This window comes from Arachis hypogaea, chromosome 3 (assembly GCF_003086295.3).
Source record: "Arachis hypogaea cultivar Tifrunner chromosome 3, arahy.Tifrunner.gnm2.J5K5, whole genome shotgun sequence".
NCBI lineage: Eukaryota > Viridiplantae > Streptophyta > Magnoliopsida > Fabales > Fabaceae > Arachis > Arachis hypogaea.
Genome location: NC_092038.1, coordinates 118,704,436 through 118,719,471, shown reverse-complemented (window position 1 = coordinate 118,719,471; position 15,036 = coordinate 118,704,436). Strand labels below are relative to the sequence as shown.

The 15,036-nt window shown below is 41.4% G+C and overlaps 1 non-coding gene across 1 annotated transcript; it reads right to left on the bottom strand.

Moving 5' to 3' along the window:
* Positions 1 to 5,377: 5,377 nt before the first annotated feature.
* On the bottom strand, positions 5,378 to 5,485 carry LOC112793493 (small nucleolar RNA R71). Its single transcript, XR_003198180.1, has one exon. It is a non-coding gene; the product is annotated as a small nucleolar RNA R71 (small nucleolar RNA).
* Between the last annotated feature and the right edge of the window lie 9,551 nt (positions 5,486 to 15,036).

The following is a 15,036-nucleotide window of genomic DNA, read 5'->3' as shown; positions in this document are numbered from 1 at the left end:
CCTTCTAAGTTTGGTGTGGTAAAAGCATTGCTTTTTGTTTTTCCATAACCATTTATGGCATCTAAGGCCGGAGAAATCTCTAGAAAGAGGAAAGGGAAGGCAAAAGCTTCCACCTCCGAGTCATGGGAGATGGAGAGATTCATCTCAAGGGTGCATCAAGACCACTTCTATGAAGTTGTGGCCATGAAAAAGGTGATCCCCGAGGTCACTTTCAAACTCAAAAAGAGTGAATATCCGGAGATCCGACATGAGATCTGAAGAAGAGGTTGGGACGTTCTTACCAACCCCATTCAACAAATCGAAATCTTAATGGTTCAAGAGTTCTATGCAAAAGGTCCTATTGTAGAGAACTAGTAGCTTAGGGTTTACAAAGATGAGTAAATGACATAAAAATCCACTTCCGGGCCCACTTTGTGTGTACCTGGGCTGAGTATTGAAGCTTTCATGTGTAGAGACTTTTCTTGGAGTTAAACGCCAGCTTTTGTGCCAGTTTGGGCGTTTAACTGCCATTCTTGTGCCAGTTCCAGCGTTAAACGCCAAAATTCTTGAACTGATTTGGAACGCCAGTTTGGGCCATCAAATCTCGAGCAAAGTTTGGACTATTATACATTGCTGGAAAGCCCAGGATGTATACTTTCCAACGCAGTTAAGAGCGCGCTAATTGGGCTTCTGTAGCTCCAAAAAATCTACTTCGAGTGCAGGGAGGTCAGAATCCAACAGCATCTGCAGTCCTTTTTCAGCCTCTAAATCAGATTTTTGCTCAGGTCCCTCAATTTCAGCCAGAAAATACCTGAAATCAGAGAAAAACACACAAACTCATAGTAAGGTCCAGAAAAGTGAATTTTAAATAAAAACTAATAAAAGTATAATAAAAACTAACTAAAACATACTAAAAACATACTAAAAACAATGCCAAAAAGCGTATAAATTATCCACTCATCACAACACCAAACTTAAATTGTTGCTTGTCCCCAAGCAACTGAAAATCAAATAAGATAAAAAGAAGAGAATATGAATTCCAAAAACATCTATAAAGATCAGTATGAATTCCACCGGATACATACATGCCACAGACACATAACTGGGTGAACCTTTTCAGATTGTGACTCAGCTTTGCTAAAGTCCCCAATTAGAGGTGTCCAAGGTTCTTAAGCACACTTTTTTTGCCTTGAATCATGACTTTATTTTTACCCTTGCCTTTTGGTTTAAAGGGCTATTGGCTTTTTCTGCTTGCTTTCACTCTTTTTTTTCGCACATAATCTCTCTCTCTCTCTCTCTCTTTTGAATTCACTGCTTTTTCTTGTTTCAAGAATCATTTTTATGATTTTTCAGATCCTCAGTAACATGTCTCCTTTTTCATCATTCTTTCAAGAGCCAATATTCATGAACAATGATGAGCGGATAATTTGTATGCTTTTTGGCATTATTTTTAGTATGTTTTTGGTCTGATCTAGTTAGATTTTAGTATATTTTTATTAGTTTTTAGTTAAAATTCACTTTTCTGGACTTTACTATGAGTTTGTGTGTTTTTCTGTGATTTCAGGTATTTTCTGGCTGAAATTGAGGGACCTGAGCAAAAATCTGATTCAGAGACCAAAAAGGACTGCAGATGCTGTTGGATTCTGACCTCCCTGCACTCGAAGTGGATTTTCTGGAGCTACAGAAGCCCAATTGGCGCGCTCTCAACGGCGTTGGAAAGTAGACATCCTGGGCTTTCCAGCAATATATGATAGTCCATACTTTGCCCAAGATTTGATGGCCCAAACCGGCGTTCAAAGTCACCTTCAAGATTTCCAGCGTTAAACGCCGGAACTGGCACCCAAATGGGAGTTAAACGCCCAAACTGGCATAAAAGCTGGCGTTTAACTCCAAGAAGAGTCTCTGCACGAAAATGCTTCATTGCTCAGCCCAAGCACACACCAAGTGGGCCCGGAAGTGGATTTTTATGTCATTTACTCAATTCTGTAAACCTTAGGCTACTAGTTTTCTATAAGTAGGATCTTTTACTATTGTATTGAGACATCAAGGGGTAGCTATCTTCATTTTGATGCTATCTTAGATCATTGGGAGGCTGGCCATTCGGCCATGCCTAGACCTTGTTCTTATGTATTTTCAACGGTGGAGTTTCTACACACCATAGATTAAGGTGTGGAGCTCTGTTGTACCTCGAGTATTAATGCAATTACTATATTTCTTCTATTCAATTCCGCTTGTTCTTGTTCTAAGATATCACTTGTTCTTCAACTTGATGAATGTGATGATCCGTGACACTCATCATCATTCTCACCCATGAACAAGGTGACTGACAACCACTTTTGTTCTACAAGCACTCAAGGCTCTAGTGAATATCTCTTGGATTCCTGATTGCACGATGCATGGTTGATCGCCTGACAACCGAGTGCTTGCCTGACAAACGAGCCAACCATTCTGTGAGATCAGAGTCTTCGTGGTATAGGCAAGAACTGATGGCAGCATTCAAGAGAATCCGGAAGGTCTAACCTTGTCTGTGGTATTCTGAGTAGGATTCAATGATTGAATGACTGTGACGAGCTTCAAACTCTTGAAGGCAGGGCGTTAGTGACAGACGCAAAAGAATCACTGGATTCTATTCCGGCCTGATTGAGAACCGACAGATGAATTCCGCTATGCTGTGACAGAGCATATGCAATCGCTTTCACTGAGAGGATGGGAGGTAGCCATTGACAACGGTGAAACCCTACACAAGCTTGCCATGGAAAGGAATAGGAAGGATTGGATGAAGACAGTAGGAAAGCAGAGAGACGGAAGGGAAGGCATCTTCATGCGCTTATCTGAAGTTCCTACCAATGAATTACATAAGTATCTCTATCTTTACCTTTGTGTTATTTTCGTTCATCACCATATCTATTTGAGTTTGCCTGACTAAGATTTACAAGATGACCATAGCTTGCTTCAATACTAACAATCTCCGTGGGATCGACCCTTACTCGCGTAAGGTTTATTACTTGGACGACCCAGTGCACTTGCTGGTTAGTTGTGCAAAGTTGTGTAATGCCATGGCATTGAACACCAAGTTTTTGGGGTTCATGACCGGGGATTATGAGAGTTGTGAAAAAGTATTGTTCACAATTTCGCGCACCAAGTTTTTGGCGCCGTTGCTGGGGATTGTTCAAGTTTTGAGCAAGCTTTTGGTAACATCAGTGCCAAGATCCGGCAACAACACCAAGTTTTTGGCGTTATTGCCAGGGATTGTTCTAGTTTGGACAACTGACGGTTCATCTTGTTGCTTAGATTAGGTATTTTTTTTTTCAAAATTCTTGAAGATGAATTCTAGAGTTTCATGATGATTTGTTGAAGTCTGGCTGGCTGAGAAGCCATGTCTAATCTCATTGGACCGAGGTTTCAACTTATCATCACAAGAGCTTGTTGATTTTTATCAATCTTGCTTTTGGAGCAGTGATCTGCTAAGGCTTGGCTGGCCTTTGGCCATGTCTAGTGTCTTGGACCGAAGCTTTCTTTGAAAGCTTGGCTGGCTGTGAAGCCATGTCTAATTCCTGGACCAGAGTCTTAGACTAGCACTGCACTGATTCTTGGAATTCTCATTAAGAATTTTGATACCTTTTTCCACTTAATTTTCGAGAAACACAAAAAAAATCAAAAAAATCATAAAATCCAAAAATTTCTTGTTTAAGTCTAGTGTCTCATCTTAAGTTTGGTGTCAATTGCATGCATTCATTCATGTGTCTTAAGGATTTTCAAGTAATTCTTGATAATTTTCGTGCTCTGATCTTTGAATTCTCTTGACTTGAGTGTTTTATGTGTCTCATATGCATCCTCATTAGTGTCAATAGTATACGAACTGCTAAGTTTGGTGTCTTGCATGCATTGTTTTGTTTGATTCTTGTTGCATTTTGATTTTTTTTCTTATTATTAAAAATCCAAAAATATTTTTAATTTGTGTCTTTTCAAGTCAATAATACAGAGAATTGAAGGTTCAGAACATACAGCAGAGGAATTGCACAGAAAAAGCTGGGCGTTCAAAACGCCCAGTGAAGAAGGACAGACTGGCGTTTAAACGCCAGCCAGGGTACCTGGTTGGGCGTTTAACGCCCAAAAGGGTAGCATTTTGGGCGTTAAACGCCAGAATGTGCACCATTCTGGGCGTTTAACGCCAGGATGGCACAAGGGGGAAGATTTTGTTTTCAAATCAAATTTTTTCTAAGTTTTCAAAATCTTTTCAAAATCAAATCTTTTTCAAATCAATTTTTCAATCAAATCTTTTTCAAAATCAATTTCTTTCTTTTTTTTTAATACTTGCTACCAATTAATGATTTGATTCAACATTTCAAGTATGTTACCTTTTCTGTTGAGAAAGGTTTAATGTTTGAATCATATCTTTTCTTGTTAGTCAAGTTTTTAATTTTCAAAATCAAATCTTTTTAAAATGTTTTTCAAATCATATCTTCTCAATCACATTTTTTTTAAAAATCAATCATATCTTCTTAATCACATCTTTTTCAAAACAGTTTTCAATCAAATCTCTTTGATTTCTAATTTCAAAATCTTTTTCAAAAATCACTTGATTTCTTTTCCACTTTCATTTTCGAAAATTAAGTAATGTTTTTCAAAAATGTTTTCAAAATTTTTCACTTAATTTTCAAAAATCACTTCCCTCCTTCTCACATCCTTCTATTTATGGACTAACACTATCCCTTAATGCAAAATTCGAACTCCATTTTCTCTGATAAGTTCGAATTTTCTACTTCTGTCTTCTACTCTTCTTTTCCTCTGACACCTAAAGGAATCTCTATACTGTGACATAGAGGATTCCACATTTTCTTGTTCTCTTCTCTTTCATATGAGCAGGAGCAAAGACAAAGGCATTCTTGTTGAGGCTGATCCTGAACCTGAAAGGACCTTGAAGAGAAAGCTAAGAGAAGCCAAAGCACAACTCTCTTTAGAGGACCTGACCGAATTCTTCAAAGAAGAAGAACAAATGGCAGCCGAAAACAACAATGCCAACAATGCAAGGAAGGTGCTGGGTGACTTTACTGCACCTACTCCCGACTTTTATGGGAGAAGCATCTCTATCCCTGCCATTGGAGCAAACAACGTTGAGCTTAAGCCTCAACTAGTTTCTCTAATGCAACAGAATTGCAAGTTCCATGGACTTCCATTGGAAGATCCTCATCAGTTTTTAGCTGAATTCTTGCAAATCTGTGACACAGTCAAGACTAATGGGGTTGACCCTGAGGTCTACAGACTTATGCTATTCCATTTTGCTGTAAGGGACAGAGCTAGAACATGGTTGGATTCTCAACCTAAAGAAAGCCTGGACTCTTGGGAAAAGCTAGTCAATGCCTTCTTGGCAAAGTTCTTTCCACCTCAAAAATTGAGTAAGCTTAGAGTGGAAGTCCAAACCTTCAGACAGAAGGAAGGAGAATCCCTCTATGAAGCTTGGGAAAGATACAAACAATTGATCAGAAAGTGTCCCACTGATATGCTTTCTGAATGGAGCATCATAGGTATTTTCTATGATGGTATCTCTGAACTGTCCAAGATGTCTTTGGATAGCTCTTCTGGAGGATCTCTTCATCTTACGAAGACGCCTACTGAAGCTCAAGAACTGATTGAAATGGTTGCAAATAACCAATTCATGTACACTTCTGAAAGAAATCCTGTGAACAATGGGACTAGTCAGAAGAAAGGAGTTCTTGAGATTGACACTCTGAATGCCATTTTGGCTCAGAATAAAATATTGACTCAACAAGTCAATTTGATTTCTCAAAGTCTGTCTGGAATGCAAAATGCACCAAGCAGTACTAAGGAAGCTTCATCTGAGGAAGAAGCTTATGATCCTGAGAACCCTTCAATGGAAGAGGTGAATTACATGAGAGAACCCTATGGAAACACCTATAATCCTTCATGGAGAAATCATCCAAATCTCTCATGGAAGGATCAACAGAGACCTCAGCAAGGTTTCAATAACAATAATGGTGGAAGAAACAGGTTTAGCAATAGCAAGCCTTTTCCATCATCTTCTCAGCAACAGACAGAGAGTTCTAAGCAGAATACCTCTGACTTAGCAACCATGGTCTCTGATCTAATCAAAACCACACAAAGTTTCATGACTGAAACAAGGTCCTCCATTAGAAATTTGGAAGGACAAGTGGGTCAGCTGAGCAAGAAGATTACTAAACTCCCTCCTAGTACTCTCCCAAGCAATACAGAAGAAAATCCAAAAGGAGAGTGCAAGGCCATCAACATGGCCGAATTCTGGGAGGAAGAAGAGGCAGTGAACGCCACTGAGGAAGGCCTCACTAGACGTCCACTGGCCTCCAATGAGTTCCCCCAAGAGGAACCATGGGAATCTGAGGCTCAAAATGAGACCATAGAGATTCCATTGGACTTACTTCTGCCATTCATGAGCTCTGATGAGTATTCTTCCTCTGAAGAGGATGAGTATCTCACTGAAGAGCAAGTTGCTAAATACCTTGGAGCAATCATGAAGCTGAATGACAAGTTATTTGGAAATGAGACTTGGGAGGATGAACCCCCTTTGCTCACCAAAGAACTGGATGACTTGTCTAGGCAGAAACTGCCTCAGAAGAGGCAGGATCCTGGGAAGTTTTCAATACCTTGTACCATAGGCACCATAACCTTCAAGAAGGCCTTGTGTGACTTAGGGTCAAGTGTAAACCTCATGCCCCTCTCTGTAATGGAGAAGTTAGGGATCTCTGAGGTGCAAGCTGCAAAAATCTCACTAGAGATGGCAGACAACTCAAGAAAACAAGCCCATGGACTTGTAGAGGATGTTCTGGTTAAAGTTGAAGACCATTACATCCCTACTGATTTCATAGTCCTAGAGACTGGGAAGTGCATGGATGAATCCATCATCCTTGGCAGACCCTTCCTAGCCACAGCAAAGGCTGTGATTAATGTTGATAGAGGAGAGTTGATCATTCAAGTGAATGAAGAATCCTTGGTGTTTAAGGCTCAAGGATATCCCTCTATCATCATGGAGAGGAAGCATGAAGAGCTTCTCTCGAAACAGAGCCAAACAGAGCCCCCACAGTCAAACTCTAAGTTTGGTGTTGGGAGGCCACAACCAAACTCTAAGTTTGGTGTTGAACCCCCACATTCAAACTCTAAGTTTGGTGTTGGGAGGTTCCAACACGGTTCTAAGTATCTGTGAGGCTCCATGAGAGTCCTCTGTCAAGCTAATGACATTAAAGAAGCGCTTGTTGGGAGGCAACCCAATGTTTTATAATTAACTATTTCCCTTTGTTATTTTATGTCTTTTGTAGGTTGATGATCATAAGAAGTCACAAAATCAATGAAAAAAGCAAAAACAGAATGAAAAATAGGAAGAAAAACAGCACACCCTGGAGGACGCACCCACTAGCGTTTAAACGCCAGTGAGGTTAGCTGTTGGGCGTTTAACGCCCAGTCTGGCACCATTCTGGGCGTTTAACGCCAGAAAGGGGCACCAGACTGGCGTTAAACGCCAGAAAGGGGCAAGAAGCTGGCGTTAAACGCCAGAAATGGGCACCAGCCCGGCGTTTAACGCCAGAAATGGCACAAAACGTGATTTTGTTTGCCATTTGGTGCAGGGATGACTTTTCCTTGACACCTCAGGATCTGTGGACCCCACAGGATCCCTACCTACCCTACCACTCTCTCTCTCTTCTTCACCCATTCACCAATCACCTCAACGCCTCTTCCCCAAAAACCTTCACCTATCAAATCCCATCTTTCTCTTCACCACTCACATCCATCCTTCATAAAACCCCACCTACCTCACCATTCAAATTCAAACCACTTTCCCACCCAAACCCACCCTCAAATGGCCGAACCCTACCCCTCCCCTCTCCTATATAAACCCTCCTTCACTCCTTCATTTTCACACACCTTAAACACCATCTCTCTCCCCTTTGGCCGAACACAAAGCCATTCCCTTTCTCCCCATCTCTTCTTCTTTTACTCTCTTCTTTCTTCATTTGCTCGAGGACGAGCAAACATTTTAAGTTTGGTGTGGTAAAAAGCATTGCTTTTTGTTTTTCCATAACCATTTATGGCATCCAAGGCCGGAGAAACCTCTAGAAAGAGGAAAGGGAAGGCAAAAGCTTCCACCTCCGAGTCATGGGAGATGGAAAGATTCATCTCAAGAGTGCATCAAGACCACTTCTATGAAGTTGTGGCCTTGAAGAAGGTGATCCCCGAGGTCCCTTTTTCACTCAAAAAGGGTGAATATCTGGAGATCCGACATGAGATCCGAAGAAGAGGTTGGGAAGTTCTTACCAACCCCATTCAACAAGTCGGAATCTTGATGGTTCAAGAGTTCTATGCCAATGCATGGATCACCAAGAACCATGATCAAAGTGTGAACCCGAATCTAAAGAATTATCTTACTATGGTTCGGGGGAAATACTTGGATTTTAGTCCGGAAAGTGTGAGGTTGGCGTTCAACTTGCCCATGATGCAAGGAGATGAACATCCTTACACTAGAAGGGTCAACTTTGATCAAAGGTTGGACCAAGTCCTCACAGTGATATGTGAAGAGGGCGCCCAATGGAAGAGAGATTCAAGAGGGAAGCCGGTTCAATCAAGAAGGCATGACCTCAAGCCCGTGGCTAGAGGATGGTTAGAGTTTATACAACGCTCAATCATTCCCACTAGCAACCGGTCCGAAGTTACCATAGACCGGGCTATCATGATCCATAGCATCATGATTGGAGAAGAAATAGAGGTTCATGAGGTTATAGCCCAAGAACTCTATAAGGTGGCGGACAAGTCCTCTACCTTGGCAAGGTTAGCCTTTCCTCATCTCATTTGTCACCTCTGTTATTCAGTTGGAGTTGACATAGAGGGAGACACCCCCATTGATGAGGACAAGCCCATCACTAAGAAAAGGATGGAGCACACAAGAGATCCCACTCATCATGAGATCCCTGAGATTCCTCAAGGGATGCACTTTCCTCCACAAAACTATTGGGAGCAACTAAACACCTCCCTAGGAGAGTTGAGTTCCAACATGGGACAACTAAGGGTGGAGCATCAAGAACACTCCATCATCCTTCATGAGATTAGAGAAGATCAAAGAATCATGAGGGAGGAGCAACAAAGACAAGGAAGAGACATTGAGGAGCTCAAGCACTCCATAGGATCTTCAAGAGGAAGAAAGAGCCGCCATCACTAAGGTGGACCCGTTCTTTGATTTCCTTGTTCTTTATTCTTCTGTTTTTCGAATTTTATGCCTATGTCTATCTATGTTTGTGTCTTGTGATCATTAGTGTCTTAGTGTCTATGCCTTAAAGTTATGAATGTCCTATGAATCCATCACCTTTCTTAAATAAAAACGTGCTTAATTGAAAAAGAAAGAATTGCATGAATTTTAAATTTTATAACAGTTTAATTATTTTGATGTGGTGGCAATATTTTTTGTTCTCTGAATGTATGCTTAAACAGTGCATATGTATCTTGAATTTGTGGTTTATGAATGTTGGCTCTTGAAAGAATGATGAAAAAGGAGACATGTTACTGAGGATCTGAAAAATCATTAAAATGATTCTTGAAGCAAGAAAAAGCATTGCTATTCAAAAAAAAAAAAATCGAAAAAAAAGAGAAAGGAAAGAAAAATAAAGTGTGATCCAAGGCAATAAGAGTGTGCTTAAGAACCCTGGACACCTCTAATTGGGGACTTTAGCAAAGCTGAGTCACAATCTGAGAAGGTTCACCCAATTATGTGTCTGTGGCATGTATGTATCCGGTGGTAATACTGGAAGACAGAGTGCTTTGGGCCACAGCCAAGACTCAATAAGTAGCTATGTTCAAGAATCATCATACTTTACTAGGAGAATCAATAACACTATCTGGATTCTAAGTTCCTAAAGAAGCCAACTATTCTGAATTTCAAAGGATAGAGTGAGATGCCAAAACTATTCAGAGGCAAAAAGCTAAAAGCCCCGCTCATCTAATTAATACTGATCTTCATAGATGTTTTTGGAATTCATTGCATATTCTCTTCTTTTTATCTTATTTGATTTTCAGTTGCTTGAGGACAAGCAACAATTTAAGTTTGGTGTTGTGATGAGCGGATAATTTGTATGCTTTTTGGCATTATTTTTAGTATGTTTTTGGTATGATCTAGTTAGATTTTAGTATATTTTTATTAGTTTTTAGTTAAAATTCACTTTTCTGGACTTTACTATGAGTTTGTGTGTTTTTCTGTGATTTCAGGTATTTTCTGGCTGAAATTGAGGGACCTGAGCAAAAATCTAATTCAGAGACCAAAAAGGACTGCAGATGCTGTTAGATTCTGACCTCCCTGCACTCGAAGTGGATTTTCTGGAGCTACAGAAGCCCAATTGGCGCGCTCTCAACGGCGTTGGAAAGTAGACATCCTGGGCTTTCCAGCAATATATGATAGTCCATACTTTGCCCAAGATTTGATGGCCCAAACCGGCGTTCAAAGTCACCTTCAAGATTTCCAGCGTTAAACGCCGGAACTGGCACCCAAATGGGAGTTAAACGCCCAAACTGGCATAAAAGCTGGCGTTTAACTCCAAGAAGAGTCTCTGCACGAAAATGCTTCATTGCTCAGCCCAAGCACACACCAAGTGGGCCCGGAAGTGGATTTTTATGTCATTTACTCAATTCTGTAAACCTTAGGCTACTAGTTTTCTATAAGTAGGATCTTTTACTATTGTATTGAGACATCAAGGGGTAGCTATCTTCATTTTGATGCTATCTTAGATCATTGGGAGGCTGGCCATTCGGCCATGCCTAGACCTTGTTCTTATGTATTTTCAACGGTGGAGTTTCTACACACCATAGATTAAGGTGTGGAGCTCTGCTGTACCTCGAGTATTAATGCAATTACTATTGTTCTTCTATTCAATTCCGCTTGTTCTTGTTCTAAGATATCACTTGTTCTTCAACTTGATGAATGTGATGATCCGTGACACTCATCATCATTCTCACCCATGAACAAGGTGACTGACAACCACTTTTGTTCTACAAGCACTCAAGGCTCTAGTGAATATCTCTTGGATTCCTGATTGCACGATGCATGGTTGATCGCCTGACAACCGAGTGCTCGCCTGACAAACGAGCCAACCATTCCGTGAGATCAGAGTCTTCGTGGTATAGGCAAGAACTGATGGCAGCATTCAAGAGAATCCGGAAGGTCTAACCTTGTCTGTGGTATTCTGAGTAGGATTCAATGATTGAATGACTGTGACGAGCTTCAAACTCCTGAAGGCGGGGCGTTAGTGACAGACGCAAAAGAATCACTGGATTCTATTCTGGCCTGATTGAGAACCGACAGATGAATTCCGCTATGCTGTGACAGAGCATATGCAATCGCTTTCACTGAGAGGATGGGAGGTAGCCATTGACAACGGTGAAACCCTACACAAGCTTGCCATGGAAAGGAATAGGAAGGATTGGATGAAGACAGTAGGAAAGCAGAGAGACGGAAGGGAAGGCATCTTCATGCGCTTATCTGAAGTTCCTACCAATGAATTACATAAGTATCTCTATCTTTACCTTTGTGTTATTTTCGTTCATCACCATATCTATTTGAGTTTGCCTGACTAAGATTTACAAGATGACCATAGCTTGCTTCAATACTAACAATCTCCGTGGGATCGACCCTTACTCGCGTAAGGTTTATTACTTGGACGACCCAGTGCACTTGCTGGTTAGTTGTGCGAAGTTGTGTAATGCCATGGCATTGAACACCAAGTTTTTGGGGTTCATGACCGGGGATTATGAGAGTTGTGAAAAAGTATTGTTCACAATTTTGCGCACCAAACAACAAATTCAAAAGACATATGCACTGTTCAAGCATACATTCAGAAGTCAAAGTATTGCCACCACATCAAAATAATTAATCTGTTATAAAATTCAAAATTCATGCAATTCTTCTCTTTTTCAATTAAGAACATTTTTCATTTAAGAAAGGTGATGGATTCATAGGACATTCATAACTTTAAGGCATAGCCACTAAGACACTAATGATCATAAGACACAAACATAAATAAAACATAAAGCATAATTTTCGAAAAACAGAAAAATAAAGAACAAGGAGATTAAAGAATGGGTCCACCTTAGTGATGGCGGCTTGTTCTTCCTCTTGAAGATCTTATGGAGTGCTTGAGCTCCTCAATGTCTCTTCCTTGCCTTTGTTGCTCCTCTCTCATGAATCTTTGATCCTCTCTAATTTCATGGAGGAGGATGGAATGTTCTTGATGCTCCACCCTTAGTTGTCCCATGTTGGAACTCAATTCTCCTAGGGAGGTGTTGATTTGCTCCCAATAGTTTTGTGGAGGAAAGTGCATCCCTTGAGGCATCTCAGGGATTTCATGATGAGTGGGATCTCTTGTTTGCTCCATCCTTTTCTTAGTGATGGGCTTGTCCTCATCAATGAGGATGTCTCCCTCTATGTTAATTCCAACTAAATTACAAAGGTGACAAATGAGATGAGGGAAGGCTAACCTTGCCAAGGTAGAGGACTTGTCCGCCACCTTATAAAGTTCTTGGGATAGAACCTCATGAACTTCTACTTCCTCTCCAATCATGATGCTATGAATCATGATAGCCCAGTCTATAGTAACTTCGGACCGGTTGCTAGTGGGAATGATTGAGCGTTGGATAAACTCCAACCATCCCCTAGCCACGGGCTTGAGGTCATTCCTTCTCAGTTGAACCGGCTTCCCTCTTGAATCTCTCTTCCATTGAGCGCCCTATTCACAAATGTCTATGAGGACTTAGTCCAACCTTTGATCAAAGTTGGCCCTTCTAGTGTAGGGGTGTTCATCTCTTTGCATCATGGGCAAGTTGAATGCCAACCTTACATTTTCTGGACTAAAATCTAAGCATTTCTCCCGAACCATTGTAAGCCAATTCTTTGGGTCCGGGTTCACACTTTGATCATGGTTCTTGGTGATCTATGCATTGGCATAGAACTCTTGAACCATTAAGATTCTGACTTGTTGAATGGGGTTGGTAAGAACTTCCTAACCTCTTCTTCGGATCTCATGTCGGATCTCCGGATATTCACTCTTTTTGAGTTTGAAAGGGACCTCGGGGATCACCTTCTTCATGGCCACAACTTCATAGAAGTGGTCTTGATGCACCCTCAAGATGAATCTTTCCATCTCCCATGACTCGGAGGTGGGAGCTTTTGCCTTACCTTTCCTCTTTCTAGAGGTTTCTCTGGCCTTAGATGCCATAAATGGTTATGGAAAAACAAAAAGCAATACTTTTACCACACCAAACTTAGAAGGTTTGCTCATCCTCGAGCAAAAGAAGAAAGAAGAGAGTAGAAGAAGAAGAAATAGAGGAGATGGAGGTGGCTTTATTTTTCGGCCAAGGGGGAGAAGTAGTGTATAGGTTGTGTGAAAATGAAGGAGTGAAGATGGGTTTATATAGGGGTGGAGAGAGGGGTAGGGTTCGGCCAATATGGGTGGGTTTGGGAGGGAAAGTGGTTTGAATTTGAATGGTGAGGTAGGTGGGGTTTTATGAAGGATGGATGTGAGTGGTGAAGAGAATGGTGGGATTTGATAGGTGAGGGGTTTTTGGGGAAGAGGTATTGAGGTGATTGGTGAATGAGTGAAGAAGAGAGAGAGAGTGGTGGGGGTAGGTGGGGATCCTGTGGGGTCCACAGATCCTGAGGTGTCAAGGATAACTCATCCCTGCACCAAGTGGCGTGCAAAAATGCTCCTTCTGCCAATCCTGGCGTTAAACGCCGGGCTGTTGCCCTTTTCTGGTGTTTAACGCCAGCTTCTTGCCCATTCCTGGCCTTAAACGCCAGTCTGGTGCCCCTTTATGGCGTTAAACGCCCAGAATGGTACCAAACTGGGCATTAAACGCCCATTTTGCTGTCTTCACTGGTGTTTAAACGCCAGCAAGTTTTCCTCCAGGGTGTGCTATTTTTCTTTCTGTTTTTCATTCTATTTTTGCTTTTTCAATTGATTTTGTGACTTCACATGATCATCAACCTACAGAAAATATAAAATTACAAAAGGAATATAGATAAATATAACATTGGGTTGCCTCCCAACAAGCGCTTCTTTAATGTCAGTAGCTTGACAGTGGGCTCTCATGGAGCCTCACAGATACTCAGAGCAATGTTGGAACCTCCAAACACCAAACTTAGAGTTTGACTGTGGGGGTTCAACACCAAACTTAGAATTTGGTTGTGGCCTCCCAACACCAAACTTAGAGTTTGACTGTGGGGGCTCTGTTTGACTCTGTTTTGAGAGAAGCTCTTCATGTTTCCTCTCCATGGTTATAGAGGGATATCCTTGAGCCTTAAACACAAGGGATTCTTCATTCACTTGAATGATCAATTCTCCTCTGTCAACATCAATCACAACCTTTGCTGTGGCTAGGAAGGGTCTGCCAAGGATGATGGATTCATCCATGCACTTCCCATTCTCTAGGACTATGAAATCAGCAGGGATGTAATGGTCTTCCATTTGTACCAAAACATCCTCTACAAGTCCATAAGCTTGTTTTCTTGAATTGTCTGCCATCTCTAGTGAGATTCTTGCAGCTTGTACCTCAAAGATCCCTAGCTTCTCCATTACAGAGAGAGGCATGAGGTTTATGCTTGACTCTAGGTCACACAGAGCCTTCTTGAAGGTCATGGTGCCTACTGTACAAGGTATTGAGAATTTCCCAGTGTCCTGTCTCTTTTGAGGTAATCTCTGCCTAGTCAAGTCATCTAGTTCTTTGGTGAGCAAAGGGGGTTCATCCTCCCAAGTCTCATTACCAAATAACTTGTCATTTAGCTTCATGATTGCTCCAAGGTACTTAGCAACTTGCTCTTCAGTGACATCTTCATCCTCTTCAGAGGAAGAATACTCATCAGAGCTCATGAATGGCAGAAGTAAATCCAATGGAATCTCTATGGTCTCAGTGTGAGCCTCAGATTCCCAAGGTTCCTCATTAGGGAACTTGTTGGAGGCCAGTGGACGTCCATTGAGGTCTTCCTCAGTGGCGAACACTGCCTCTTCCTCCTCTCCAAATTCGGCCATGTTGATGGCC